At 43.9% G+C, this 13,277-nt stretch overlaps 1 long non-coding RNA gene across 3 annotated transcripts in view; it reads right to left on the bottom strand.

Annotated features, from left to right (window-relative positions):
- Positions 1-5,350: 5,350 nt before the first annotated feature.
- LOC109511367 (uncharacterized) overlaps positions 5,351-13,277 on the bottom strand; it is a 16,779-nt gene continuing 8,852 nt past the window's right edge. The window contains exons 2-4 of one of the 3 annotated variants that reach the window (XR_002167302.1): positions 9,282-9,351; positions 7,328-7,481; positions 5,351-5,963 (exon numbers count right to left, since the gene is read on the bottom strand). This is a non-coding gene — a long non-coding RNA (uncharacterized LOC109511367). Of the gene's footprint in view, positions 5,964-7,327; positions 7,482-8,433; positions 8,546-9,281; positions 9,352-13,277 lie in introns of those variants that run through there. The other 2 variants (XR_002167303.1, XR_002167301.1) reach the window with 2 other exon arrangements.

Consider the following 13,277-nt stretch of genomic DNA (forward strand, 5'->3'; position numbering starts at 1 on the left):
CTGCTCATAATGAGGCCCAGAGGAGGTAAGGGAGGGCCGCGTGGTCGGAGGGGGGGGGTGAGCAGGCTGACACCCTCAGCCTCGGACGTGTGATTGCTTTGCTCGGGAAGGCCGAGTTGTTTGGCATCGCCGTGGTTTGTGGGGTTACGGCAAGGTTGTGCCTTTTAAAAGGACGGTTTGTGTCTTTTTGTGAAGCGTTTTTATTTGGGATGGAGTCTTACCTGCCAGCCCCCCCCCCCCCACACACACACACACACACACAAAAAAGGGGAAAAAAAACAAGACTTTGAAAATGTCCTGATGTGATGTTTACAAAAACGTGTTTGGTTCATGAAAGACTGAAGGCTCAATGGCGATGAGAAAACAACAAAGGTTCACAAAAACTTGGACGTGAGGTTGACGGGAGACTTTTGCGTTTGATTGTTTCATCGATATTTATAAAAGAAAGTTAGCTTTATTCTTAGTTTGCGCTAAATCAGGGGTGCCCAACAAGTCGATTGCGATGAATCGGTAGCGCGCAGACTGATCCCAAGTTTCTAACAGTGGTTCGATGGATGCAGTCATCGGAATGTGTGATGTCAGGTTTCAAAGTAGGGTTTTAAGTTAGGGCTAAGGCTTTTCAATTGGGGTTTCACACAAAGGTTCGAGTTTCAAATTAGGGTTTAAAAAGAATAGTTTTTAATTAAAGTTAATGTTTCAAAGTCAGGTTTTAATTTTAATTGCGAATTTCTCCATTGTGAGACAAATAAAAGTTTTCTTATCTTATCTTAAACGAGCTGAGATTTTTACATTAGGTTTTCAAACTTGGGTTAGGGTTTCAAAGTAGGGTTTGGTTCTAAAAATGATCTTCAATTGCTCACTAAACATGAATGTTCATTTCTTTGACACATTGACAAATTGTCATCAATCGAAATCGTCTTTACGGTGAACAAAAACCTATGAAGAAACTTTTGTTGGATGATTTAACTTGACTTTGATGCGGGCCAATTTTTTATTGATTTTTTTTTCCCCACTATTATGACGTCAAGTGATGGCATCCAATCAGACTGCTGTGATGTCATCGCTAATTTGCCCGCTGTGATTCGGAGCACGCTGTGATGTCGTGTTTACGAGCCCCAAAGTCACCGTTTTGTCTCGTTGACATTTCCTAGGGAGAAATTGTGAATGTCAACCTGGCACAGGATCCAATCTATAAAACTGATGTCATAATTTCTGTTCACACAATCGGAGAAGCCAAAAAAACCTAATGACAAATGTGGTGAAGAGATGTCGTGGAAAAAGTCTACACATCCCCCTTGATCAAATGACAGGGAGGGGTGCTATGTTTTTTTTTTTTTGGTTTGGTTTTTATAATCCCATTTTTAATTGTTGGTGAATGAAGTTACCTTCAAACCAACTGGAGCCTGCCAGGAAGCAAAGTAATGCAACTTTTTTTTTTTTTTTTTTGCTTGATTTTAACTTTTCACTTGTGAGAAAAAAAAAACTTGCATCATTGAACAGGCAAATCCAATCAAATCTGATGTCAATTCTAAACCCTTGACTTTCACTAAAGTGGTGAAAAGTGCATCTGGTCTAGGTTTCGTTATGATATGCCGCGATGTCTAATTTCCAGGCCTCAACGCATTCAGTCATCATTTTGGCTGGCCGCCATTTCCGAGGCGAGGGCAAATTGCGATTGTCTCTCCGCACCGTGCTGGCACGCCGTCCACCGCCGTCAAGTCCGTCGCTTGGACATGTTTTATTTATTTATTTCATTTACATTTTTTTTTCTTTTTTTTGTGCGCCCGACGCGCTAAGCCGCAATATGGCGCGCAGACAGCCATTTTGGCAGCGGCAGAATGCGACGGCGGCGTGAAAGCGGCCTGATTTCACGTCGTGTTTGCGCAAGCGGCGGCGCTGCTGCTGCCTGACGGGCTTAGCAAGGTGTTTATTTTTTTTTTCCCCCCCCTTGACGTGGGATGCGCTCTCGCGTCACTCCTTTTATTTCCCCCGATGGCGCCCCCCCCCCCCCTTCCCGCCTCCCCTCCTCGCCACCTCCTAAAGCCCCCTACCACACAATCTCAGTCTGCCGTGACATTAGTCAATGAGCTGGAAGGAGGAGGAGGCTGCTGGAGAGCCATCTCGCTTTATCCTCTTTCCACACCCCACGTGTGTGTGTGTGTGTGTGTGTGTGTGTGTGTGTGTGTGTGTGTGTGTGTGTGTGTGTGTGTGTGTGCGTGCGTGTGCGTGTGCGTGTGTGCGCACGCTCCCACAATAGCCTCTCAAAGGCCTTGGGAGGATGTGTTAGCGTGCAAGGCTTTTCCCCGTGGCCGTCCTTCAACTCCCCCTCGCTTGCGTGTCTTTCCAAGATCTTGTTGTTTCCCGTGCTGCCAATGTCACAGCCCCTTGTGTCTAATTAGGGACCCCCCCCCACCCCCACTCTCCACTCCCCGCCCCCCCAGCATCATTCAATTAGCGCCACACACCTTTCACCCACCTCAAAAAAGCCCTTTGCAACCTTTCGGCACAAGGAGCAGGTATAAAAGGATGTTCTTAGTATAGCACAGACAATGGATGACCTTTTGAAGAACTATTCCATGCTTCTATATGTCATTTAACTCATTTAATACCCAACCACCGGTCCCCGGACTGGGACCAAGATCCTGCGCATTCTGCACAGATATATATATTAAAAAAAAAACACACACACAAACAAACAAACAAAAAACATATGTATTAATTCATTTGTTTTATTCCGTTTTTTTTTTTTTTTTTCTGTGACAGAGCAGACTCATCGCAATCGAGGTCTGCGTTAACAGCCCCCCCCACCACAAAGGCGATTGGATTCCGACTACAAATGCTGTATACTCTCCACGTTCCTTGCAAAAAAAATAAAATCTCGTCTGGATTTAAAGTAGGGTTTTAAACTAGGGCGAGAGGTTCAAAGCAGGGTTTCAAACTAGGGTGGGCTTTTCGAAGTCTGAAACCCTAACCCTAGCATGAAACCAAAGTAGGGTTTCAGACAAGGGCTAGGATTTCAAAGTAGCGTTTTAAACTAGGGCAGGAGGTTCAAAGTAGGGTTTCAAACTAGGATTAGAGTTACAAAATAGGATCTCAAATTAGGTTTATGGTTTCCAAGCATGGTATCAAACTGAGGTTAACGTTTCAAAGTAGGGGTTTGAACTCTGGTTGTGGTTTGAAATCCGAGTTTCAAACAAGATTAGGGTTTCAATTTAGATTTGTTGGTGTGACTTATAGCTAACGATGACTTACCTGTCTTGATAAAGTTTGATGTCGACGCCGTTTCAGTAAGTTGAGGATGGCAGAACTTGCAGTGTTTTCTTTTGCACGTTGTTTTCAAAATGAAGTCACGGGGAAAGGGTAGTCGAGATGTGGAGTTGTGGGGGGGCGGGGCTAGTGAAACATTATTTGAACGTATTTGCTGTCTTCCTAAGTGCGACTCATTTTCAGATGAATTAAGTTTAAGAATAACAGATCAGTCCTGGTCTTGACAGAAGATCCCAAATACTCTCAATTCCAGACCGAGACATGAGCTTTCCAAATGATGATGCAAATGATGTGTTTGTCTGATGATGTGAGACAATAATTTGAATTGAAGTAACTGAGTTACTTTTTCCCAAGGTAACTATGGCAACACTGTTTATCACACTACCGTTCCGTCTGCCATGTTGTTGCTGTCAAGCTTTAATTTGACCTTGGAAAAGGTGCAATAAATGCGGAGGGGGATGTTGCCGTTTCTCAAGGGGCCGCTAACATTCGGGAGGCCAGCGAGCGTGTTGTCGGCGGTGCGTGATTAGGGACTAATGAGGAGGCGTGATGCACGACCGTCGCGCCGCCAAAACGGAAAGACAAACGAGCGTGCGGCCGTGATGTCACCGCTTTAAGTACCTGCGATGGTGGTCGGCGGGGGACGGGGAAGGGCTGGAGTTTGTCTGTGTGTGTGTGTGTGTGTGTGTGTGTGTGTGTGTGTGTGTGTGTGTGTGTGTGTGTGTGTGTGTGTGTGTGGGTGTCTAATGAGGAGGCGTGATGCACGACCGTCGCGCCGCCAAAACGGAAAGACAAACGAGCGTGCGGCCGTGATGTCACCGCTTTAAGTACCTGCGATGGTGGTCGGCGGGGGACGGGGAAGGGCTGGAGTTTGTCTGTGTGTGTGTGTGTGTGTGTGTGTGTGTGTGTGTGTGTGTGTGTGTGCGTGTGTGTTGGAGAGGGTGAGAAAGCGCCATCATCATTTCGCCTTGCAGCGAGGCACTTAACCCCCAGCTGCCCTGATGGAGCGGCCTGTCGAGCTGACCAGCTCACTCGCCTTTGCGGGACAAATTCACCCCCGCTCCCCTTCTTAAAACACAGTTCAGGTTTTAGTCTGGCAGTTCACAACGAAGCCTTTTTCAACACCCAACAACTAATCGGTGGTAAAATTTGGTCGCGGTAGGAGGTAACGAAGTGGTGCCTTGACGCAGGAGTTGAATTTGACCACCCTTGTAACTCGGTGCACTCTCAAATGGTCCCTCAGCATTGAAATGCATGTGCTCATTGACGTGTTGTGTCAAAAGTAACCCAGTTTGGGTGAAATAACCAACCAACCCAGCGCTGAGTCCAAAATGGACGAAGTCAATGCTGTTTTTTTTTTTTTTTTTTTTTTTTTAACATTAAATGTACTTGAACTTGAATCCACAAAACTGTTCAAAATGGCGACTCGCTTCATCTTTTCAGCCTGCCCAACTCCAGTCTTCAACTCAATCTGCTGGGTCAAAAAAAACTTAACCGAACCTTGGGAAAAGTGACGCAATCTGCTCAAAATCCGGAGACACCCAGCGATTGGGTTAGGAAAACTACCTGGTGTGTGGAAATGCCATCAATGCGTTCCAGCAACTCCATAAAACACACACACGCAGATAGTAACACGTTTATTTTAATTGGAAATATAACACTTTACATTGTTGTACTTCATAAAAAATATACACTCACTAAAGTGAAGAAGAATCAAACTGTTTGTGCATCGCAAGTTCATGCTTGGCTCCTTCAGGTTTGTGTGAATTGGCCACTAGGGGGCAGTATATCAAATGGGCCATTTTCATCAACAAAATCATTTGACCGACAACGGGAAATACATACTCCACTGAATGTCATTTTCAAAATCGATTAATTTGACTTATCTACCTCTTGGAATTATAGGCAGTTGTTTAAAAAAAAAAAAGTTCGAATAAAAATGTTTTTAATTTGTCCACGATCTGCGCTTCATGTCTTCTGACGCTGCTAATTACATTTCAGTGTGCACAGAATTTTCTCCAGTTTTGCCTCCACAAAAATTAACACAAATGCATGTCGGTTTTCTGAAAAGTTGTTTTTTTTAGTATCCATTTTTACTTCACCCACTTGTTGATGCCAGTGGAGGGAGAATGATGACGTTGTTGCAATACAGCAGAGGGATCTTGTGTTCTGAAGTATGGCAGTCATTTTGCAGTCACACAACAGCAGACAGACATTTTGATGGCGTTATTTCTGCGAATGAATTTGTGAAGGTGTCATGTCTCGTTTTATCGCGCTCACTCACCATTGTGCCACTTTGAAGTGGAAGTAGTTTTACTTTATTTCAGTTTGATCACTCAGCGGTTAACTTCTCGTTCCATTTATGATGACATTTACAAATTTGGCATGCATCACTACAGTACATACAGATTTGATGACTTTTTTTTCTTTTAAGAAATGAATTCACCTTCCATGACCTCCCATGAGGAAAATTGCCTCCGAAAAATCAAACGGCGTCGCCGAACGGATTGCGTTCAACTTTGGAGGTGACGCCGTCCCCGGAATCCATTCGGTGTGTAGCAGTCAAATGCTGCGTGTGCTGATGCCGCTAATCACCACCCTTGTCTTGTCTTCATGCGTGTGCAGCTGCAGGTGGCGTGCGGCGCGTTTATTAAGGTCCCTCTGCTCCCAGCAAGCACCTGCTGCTGGGATATCAGCTGTAAATAAATAAATACATACATAAATAAATACCATGCCTTTGCAATATTGCAAACACCACGCGCGCATAATAAAAACGATGGCCTGGCAAGGACACCTCGGAGAATGAATGATTCTTATCTTCCTCATGTCAAATGATTCAATTACACTCAGCCAGACAGGAAATTAGGGATTTTACGTGTGAAGTATTTTGCAGGCGTGGAAGGCGTGAAAGGGCTTCTTAATGAAGCACGCCAGCCCCTGCGAGCTCCTAATGAAGATATCTGACGGATGGGGGAATCGCCGTGACCTGACCTGACCACACAGACGCACGGTGGATAATGACCGAGGCCCGCTGCAAATCGTGATTAATAGTAAGTAATTGATGCCCCCACGACTTATATGTGCCTCGAGATGCCACAAAGGTCCTCAATTCACTTCCAAGTAGTTTCCTGAGCTGCAATATGCCACAAAATGACGGCAAAGCACGACTTTTTTTTTTCTAAATGAAGGGCCTCATTTCACGTCAACATAGTTGCTTGGCAATCAGATGCCGCAAGGTGGCAGCAAAGCACTACTTTGGTCTTAATAAAGCGCTTCGTTTCAATCGAACAGGCTAAGACTCGTACCTTGGCAGCAAGATGCCAGCGGAGCACTACTTTTGTCTGAATGAAGGGTTTCTGTTCACCTCAACGTAGTTCCTTGGCTGCAAGATGCCACAAGATGGCAGCAAAGCACTATTTATTTTTAAATTAAGCTCCTCAATTCACTTCTGCATAGTTCCTTGCCTGCAAGATGCCACAAAATGGCAGCAAAGCACTACATTTATATAAATAAATGCTCTCAACTAATTTCAACATAGATCCGCGGCTGTAAGATGCCACAAAATAACAGCAGAGCGCTACTTTTTTTTTCTAACTGAAGAGCTTCAGTTCACTTAACAGGGCTGTTAAGAATCAGTGTGACAGTGCTGATCCTGTTCCGAGTCACGGGTGAGCGGGAGCCTATTCCAAAACGTGAAGCTGGAAAACGGGATCTGACATGCATATCTTAGCGACTTTTTCCTCAAACTTATCATATTTTTATTTATTTGCTAATTTATTTCAATACAAATTGATCTTCCAACTGGACAGTATGGGCTCACAGAAGCATTTCTTGTTTCAAATATTTTTTCTGTGTGGAACTTGTATGTTCTCCACGTTCTTGAGGGCATTCCTTGGGGACTAATTTGCCCACGAGTGTGAATGTGAATGCTTGTTTGTCCATATGGGCTTGCGATCACTTTGGGACAGGCGCGATCCACTAAAGGGAATTCAAAACATAGGCTTGGTGTAACCTTTGTTTAAAAAAAAAAAAAAAAAAGTTGTTAGCGTCCGCAACGCACCTGTAAATTCCAATTCTTACGATGTCACGGCTGTCTCCTCTTCTCATCACGTGCGTCGTTTCTCCCCCCCGCTCGGCTTCGCCCCCCCTGCAATGTTGTGGGCCGCCTGTGACAGTAATTGAGGGAAGCTGGCCGGAACAAGATGGAGGGAGGGCTGGAAGAAGGTAAAAGAGGAAGGATGGAAGGCGGCAGATGAGAAGAGCGACGGAGGGGGGAAGAAACCATTCATCTGAGACCCATGGATGTGGAATGGCATATTACAGCTCTAATGTGTAATTAGATAGATAGGGAATAAGGTTAGTGTGTGCCGAAGGGGTGGGGGAATGAGGGAGTTTGGGGGGGGGGTGCCGACATGGCTGCGAGCGCAGTGCCATCTAGTGGCGAAGGGTCACACGCGCTGGGGCGCGTGATGGCAGGGCATCAAATGAGGCGCAAATAACGAATCGCTTGCTTCCAAAACGGCACATTTGTCACGCGCGCCGTCGGATCGTGACACGTTTGTCGTCATACGCCGTTACCCACGTGAGGGCTCTCCGACATCAAACATTCTGCCCAAAGAAAAATACAAGGAAATGCGCGACGGGCAGTATACGACCACAAGGTCTGCCACAAGACTCACGATCGTTACACCCGCACAGTCTAACGGTGAATGTGGTAACTGGACACTTGTCAAACTTAATCCACTTCTTTATACCACAACTAGCACATCGCATTTATAGAAATCAGTTTTATATCAAAACGCAATGTAGACGTCGTCTGCGGCTGCTCCCAATTAGCATTCCTCTCATAACACGACAAAATCATTAACACATGAAATATACTCAACAGAGTTATAAGATGATGATGAATATTGCGTGCGGATTGCTAAAGAAATGTTTTGCTCGTCAAAGTTAGCTGGAACAACTTTTGCTCTGACCAACCAATCAGAGAATGGAAAAATGATGATGTCATTGAGGACCAAAAGGGGGTGAATTTGGGTGAGAGAAACAGTCGCTTCCTAATATCCAGGAATTTAGAAGGGAAGTCAACTCCAAAATCTTTGTGACAACAATATATTCTATGTGCTTCCGATAGTATAAACACATGCCCAAATGCCCAAAATGCACCTGTTTTTGTACGTCTCAGGGGGCGGCCATTTTCTACGTCGTGCTGACTGAAAATGACGTCACAGTTTCTCAGCTAACAACCAATCACCGCTCACCTGCTTTCTGAAGCTGAGCCATGATTGGTCGTTACCTGAGCAACCTTGATGTCATGTTCAGTCAACAGGAAGTGGCAAGATGGCCGCCTCCTGAGATGGACAAAAACAGGTGCATTTTGCCACTTAATTCCTAATTCGCAAATGTAATATTAATCGGAGTGACGTGTTTTACAGGGTGGCGGCTAACACCTTCACCAAATGCATTGCCACTCAAGCTGCCACCCCAACGATTGGCAATGAATAAATTCAAATTTGTATTATAAATGTTCCTTATATTGTTTCTATAGAGTGTCTTCAACATTTTAATCACCAGTTTAGAATTCACCCGCACTCCCCTTAAATTATTATTTTTTTACCTTCATAGAGGGCTGCACAACAAATATTTTCACGCACAGACAAACACACAGCAGGTTGTAAACTCACGTTGCTGGTGATTCCCCAGCCCCTAATGAGAGCGGGAGGCTTCCTTCCCCTTCCTGATGGCAGGTGTTGGGACATCTTGGAGACATGTTGATCACATGACAGGAAACTGTTAAAGGTGTTGCTCACTTGTAAACAACCAAATTATCATCCTGTTTTACAAGGCCAACATGTTTTTGCACGTCCTCCCTCACATACTTTCATCAGTAATATCAACTCCGCTAGGATATTTAGGCTATTTCACGCAGCACGGTGGTTGACTGGTTTGCACGTCCACCTTACAGTGCCAAGACGCTGATAGCCAAAAAAAAAGACAAAAAAAGAGCACCATACCGACAGTGAGGTTTGGTGCTGGCCTCAGCATCTTCAACAGCGGCCATTTTTCTTCAACTGGAACTGGGGCCTGAGACAAGGTGGAGGGAATAACAGTGAGAATTAGCAGTCTGTGTTAGCACAACATCTTCAGTCTTCTGCCAGAAAGCAAAAAAAAAAAAAAAGTCAGCAAAAGCCTATTTGAACAGCTTAACTGTACTTGGGGTTAACCAGAGGCACTTTTTCAGTTAGGGAGCTCAAGATTAGGGAAGAAAATGCGATGGAGTTTTACAGGTTACAGGTCACATTACAGCTTTATCCTGGTCTCCATTGTGACATCCCAAAAACCTGGGGTGTGTCGACTATTTATGGCCATTGTAAATGTGCCAAGATAACCGAAGTTGTACAATGAACTGCAAAACTGAATGAGCATCCTAAAAAAATTGTTTAAAAAAATATATCATTAAAGAGAATTGTATTACATTTTTTTTTGTTCAACTCAAAATTGTACCACGTATGCGATTTTGGATTTTGGAGATCCCTCTTTCAAAAACTGAAGGGAGTATCTGCTTGCAGCCGAAAGGGCCCCGCACAGTCACATGCATTAACCCCAAGTGTGCGTGTGCGAGTATTTCCATGGTTCCATTACATGGGCCAGTGACTGCAGCCATTCCCCCTCCTCCAGTTTCCCCTGACGTCTCATATTGCCTGAAGGGATAGTGGTGGGGGTGTGTGCGTGCGTGTGTATCAACACCACCCCAACTTGCCACCCTCAGCTACTCCACAGCTGATTTCCACATGCTACTGGCCCCTCCACTTTTTCGCTTTCTAATTAGCGCGGTGATGCTAACCATCCGTTCAAGTAGCTTTCAACTGGAAGCTCCCAACAACTGGCGAACCGCCGGGCGGCAAGGACTGAGCACTGGCACCGATGAGGCGTTCATGCAGCGCCCCCTACAGGAGAAACAGTTGCCTTTCAACATGGGAACGTCTCCAAAGCCCCAAGCAAAGAGGATCAAGTCATCGTTGTCACGATATATCAAAGTCGGAGCTGCTTTATTGAGTGCGTTGGTTTACTTTAGTTTGACGAGGTTACTTTTTCCTGGTGTGGTGCACTTATGATAAGAACTGAAGATCCAGTAAGGTGGTGTTTTTTTTTTCTTCATTGATGATGCCTGAAAGTGGCAATGGTCAGATAAAGACATTATCATTCATAATTTTTAAAACTATACAATGTAGGTTAAAAAAAAGTCCAGAATCTTTTTCTCATTCATATATTACCAATATGATCTTTTCTTTAAAATAATCGATTTAAAAAAAGAACGTGGTTATGAAAAGTCTACACACCCCTGTTTTCAAGTGCAAGGTTTTGTAAGAAAAGAGACCAAACAACTGTATACTGCATCAAGGACATCTTTTCCTCAAAAAAAAAAAAAAAAATCATTTGTGCTTTCTAAAATAGAAGACCTTTTTTCTTACGAAAGAGGTTTCTCAGAAAATGCAACTAAATACACAAAATTACCACCAAAAAAAAAGAAAAAAGCCCACATCCATTGTACCAAGAAGGCCGCAAGGACTTGTACTTGTTGACTTGTAGGACTTTGTATCCTTCATGTGCATTGTTTACCAAACGAATGCTTTAGATCAGCAGCCACTATAAGGTTGACCCCACCAAAATCATTTCTAAAAATGATTATTACACCAGGATGTCAAAGTTCCTTCACAAAAAAACAATTTGGTTTGTTTGTGTTACAAGACCAATATTTTTGTTATGCGCAAAGCTTCAAACGATCTATTTCACACCAAATATGAGATGGTAAAACTGCAATGAAATTAAAAGAGTCCGCATTAAAGCATTTCAAGCTGCACTATCCCTCGTGGTGATTTAACAAATGCGTCAAAAAACCCGAATTATGATTTCACTGTAATCAGTCATGTTTTAGTCGACCGTCCAATGTGAAGCGGTGTTGTTCCAAAAGACACGCACAATAAAAATCATTATTACCATAACAATCCTCTTCTCTGTGACAGCGTCACTCAAAACCTGAGCACCGAGCATCCGCCATCGTTTGAAATTTTTATTTATGGCCGTATAAGTAGAGGGAGGAAGCCTAACTATGATAAAACACAACCATCAATCACCTATTTTTATAGGCGTACTGATGCGCTACTGCTGTAAAAGCTGCGTGTAATGTGATTATCTTTTTTTTTTTTTTTTAACTTTTCTTTCAGAGCGGACGTGACTAACTTTGGGCTGGAACCCATCGAGGGGAAGCGCTGATCGGTTGGAATGAAGTCTCTAACAAAGACTTCCTCAATCCTGCTGTTGGACAACAACGAGACGGGGAGAAATTGAAAGTTTACACCTCAGATAATTGGTTGTGGAGCATTGACATGAAATTAGACAAAATTTGCAGGACTTTTTGTCACCGAGCCGCCGATACCGCAACTGTACTCTGACACGTGGAAATACTCCGATACTATGACACCTGATACCAAGCTGGTATTTCACCGATATTCTCCTCTCAAATTTAAATTGATTTCAAATAGTTGTCTCTCAGCAGTGCAGTGAAGCCAGACCGGCCGAAGACAGGATTTTCAAGCGAGTCAAATCCAAACGGTAAGCGGAGCTGCATTTCGGTATTGCTTCAAATAAGCGTATAAAATTGATTGGTCATCAAGGTAACCGTGAATAAGTCGATTTTTTTTCAAGGGGGTTCATCATGCAGATCCCGAGCCCCGCCCACCCTGAAGTGGTAAACAGCCAATCGCAGGGCACACATCGACAAACAACCATTCAACAGTCACAATCTAAGAGTGATCAATTACACGACCATGCACGTTTTCCCAAAATATGGGAGGAAAGAGGAGTACTCGGAGAAAACCTGCACATTAAATTTTGGTGTGTGCACCTTGGTCACCTGGGGGAGGCGGGGGGTATAATAAATACAGAAATACAACATCGATTTTAACGATGAAACACAGAGGAAGCCCTTTTTAACTAAGATGCAGTAATGATAGTTGGGTTTTTTTGAGGGGGGAGGGGCAAGAGGATAAAGAATATATGCCTGTGAGTATTGCCGCATGCACTGGTTGTGTGTGTTGATGTCGCTTGTGTTCAAATATAAGCTTTTTAAAAAGCTATAATTACAACAGTGTCAACGCTAATTTTGCTAGCCCACCGATAGTGTTTTGAATTGTATGTTAGCATTAATAGCCCACAGAATTTAGACGTTACACGGTTTAGTCAAACACACTCTTCGTTTAATTTTACAGTGAACGTCGAAATTCTGCATCCTCCATTTTCGTATCGTTAAGAAAAAAAAAGTCGTCAGTAACCGTCGTCTTTTTTACGTGAACTATAATATCCTGCCACCGCTGTTTATGTATCATTTTCCAAGAACGTACAAATAAAGGTTGCTCCTCGTCTGCCATTGAGTTACAAACATTTTCGCTGGGTGATTTATTTTTTTTTTATGTTGTAAAACCCTATCAAAGCCACCTGTTTAAACTGCGTGGGCGCATGTCAAGCCGCCGCCGGTAATGACGGGATGATGTCACCGCCGGTTAATCATCAATCTGGCGTACAGGAGATGTATAAAGACATCTTTCATTTCAGTTCCACACTGCAGGAACAAAAAACAAAACAAAAAAAAAAAACTCAGCTCCATTGTATGTTTTTATCTGGTTCGCATAGCAGCTTAAATATGATTGATGCTAACTTGCGCGATAAGTGAGCCAGAGCAAACACTTGCGGGTTCATTTTTGCGTGTGCGATTCAAAAACGTACGGAGACGTGACGGACGTGGTCGGCGATGGCTGTGTGGGTGGTGGCCATTCTGACATTTATGACGACGAACAGAAGGCCTTCTTCCGCCGCGCCCACGTTTTTGCTCTCTGCCTGCAGCCGGATCCAAGCAATCCACTGTCTTGTGTCCTTCCTACACACACACACATCCGCGTGCGCACACACACGCGCACACACACACACACACACACACACACACACACACACAC

This window comes from Hippocampus comes, unplaced genomic scaffold (genome assembly GCF_001891065.2).
Source record: "Hippocampus comes isolate QL1 unplaced genomic scaffold, H_comes_QL1_v1.1 scaffold7, whole genome shotgun sequence".
NCBI classification, from domain to species: Eukaryota; Metazoa; Chordata; class Actinopteri; order Syngnathiformes; family Syngnathidae; genus Hippocampus; species Hippocampus comes.